Source organism: Haliotis cracherodii, unplaced genomic scaffold, assembly GCF_022045235.1.
Source record: "Haliotis cracherodii isolate W230 unplaced genomic scaffold, xgHalCrac1.p SCAF_6, whole genome shotgun sequence".
In the NCBI taxonomy this organism is placed as follows: Eukaryota; Metazoa; Mollusca; class Gastropoda; order Lepetellida; family Haliotidae; genus Haliotis; species Haliotis cracherodii.
In genome coordinates, this window is record NW_027266319.1 from 40,898,927 (window position 1) to 40,901,432 (window position 2,506).

Sequence of the window (2,506 nt, forward strand, 5' to 3'; positions counted from 1 at the left end):
ACACTGCTTGTAGAGGAGACGTGTGTTACCATACATACACTGCTTCTAGAGGAGATGTATGTTTCCATAAACACTGCTTGTAGAGGAAACGTGTGTTACCATATATACACTGCTAGTAGAGGAGACGTATGTTACCATATACACACTGTTGTAGAGGAGACGTGTGTTACCATATATACACTGCATGTAGAGGAGACGTATGTTACCATATAAACTTCTTGTAGAGTAGACGTGTATTACCATATATACACTGCTTGTAGAGGAGACGTGTGTTACCATATATACACTGCATGTAGAGGAGACGTATGTTACCATATAAACTGCTTGTAGAGTAGACGTGTATTACCATATATACACTGCATGTAGAGGAGACGTATGTTACCATATAAACTGCTTGTAGAGGAGACGTGTGTTACCATATATACACTGCTTGTAGAGGAGACGTGTGTTACCATATATACACTGCTTGTAGAGGAGACGTGTGTTACCATATATACACTGCATGTAGAGGAGACGTATGTTACCATATAAACTGCTTGTAGAGTAGACGTGTATTACCATATATACACTGCATGTAGAGGAGACGTATGTTACCATATAAACTGCTTGTAGAGGAGACGTGTGTTACCATATATACACTGCTTGTAGAGGAGACGTGTGTTACCATATATACACTGCTAGTAGAGGAGACGTATGTTACCATATATACACTGCTTGTAGAGGAGACGTATGTTTCCATAAACACTGCTTGTAGAGGAAACGTGTGTTACCATATATACACTGCATGTAGAGGAGACGTATGTTACCATATATACACTGCTTGTAGAGTAGACGTGTGTTACCATATATACACTGCTTGTAGAGGAGACGTGTGTTACCATATATACACTGCTTGTAGAGGAGACGTGTGTTACCATATATACACTGCTTGTAGAGTAGACGTGTGTTACCATATATACACTGCATGTAGAGGAGACGTATGTTACCATATAAACTGCTTGTAGAGTAGACGTGTATTACCATATACACACTGTTGTAGAGGAGACGTGTGTTACCATATATACACTGCATGTAGAGGAGACGTATGTTACCATATAAACTTCTTGTAGAGTAGACGTGTATTACCATATATACACTGCTTGTAGAGGAGACGTGTGTTACCATATATACACTGCATGTAGAGGAGACGTATGTTACCATATAAACTGCTTGTAGAGTAGACGTGTATTACCATATATACACTGCATGTAGAGGAGACGTATGTTACCATATAAACTGCTTGTAGAGGAGACGTGTGTTACCATATATACACTGCTTGTAGAGGAGACGTGTGTTACCATATATACACTGCTTGTAGAGGAGACGTGTGTTACCATATATACACTGCATGTAGAGGAGACGTATGTTACCATATAAACTGCTTGTAGAGTAGACGTGTATTACCATATATACACTGCATGTAGAGGAGACGTATGTTACCATATAAACTGCTTGTAGAGGAGACGTGTGTTACCATATATACACTGCTTGTAGAGGAGACGTGTGTTACCATATATACACTGCTAGTAGAGGAGACGTATGTTACCATATATACACTGCTTGTAGAGGAGACGTATGTTTCCATAAACACTGCTTGTAGAGGAAACGTGTGTTACCATATATACACTGCATGTAGAGGAGACGTATGTTACCATATATACACTGCTTGTAGAGTAGACGTGTGTTACCATATATACACTGCTTGTAGAGGAGACGTGTGTTACCATATATACACTGCTTGTAGAGGAGACGTGTGTTACCATATATACACTGCTTGTAGAGTAGACGTGTGTTACCATATATACACTGCATGTAGAGGAGACGTATGTTACCATATAAACTGCTTGTAGAGTAGACGTGTATTACCATATATACACTGCTTGTAGAGGAGACGTGTGTTACCATATATACACTGTTGTAGAGGAGACGTGTGTTACCATATATACACTGTTGTAGAGGAGAATGTGTTACCATATATACTCTGCTTGTAGAGGAGACGTATGTTACCATGTATACACTGTTTGTAGTTGAGACGTTTGTTACCATATACACACTGCTTGTAGAGGAGACGTGTGTTACCATATATACACTGTTGTAGAGGAGACGTGTGTTACCATATATACACTGTTGTAGAGGAGAATGTGTTACCATATATACTCTGCTTGTAGAGGAGACGTATGTTACCATGTATACACTTTTTTAGAGGAGACGTTTGTTACCATATACACACTGCTTGTAGAGGAGACGTGTGTTACCATATATACACTGTTGTAGAGGAGACGTGTGTTACCATATATACACTGTTGTAGAGGAGACTGTGTTACCATATATACACTGCTTATAGAGGAGACGTATGTTACCATATATATACTGCTTGTAGAGGAGACGTGTGTTACCATGTATACACTGTTGTAGAGGAGACGTATGTTACCCTATACAACCTGAGAATACAGGAGACGCCTGCTAC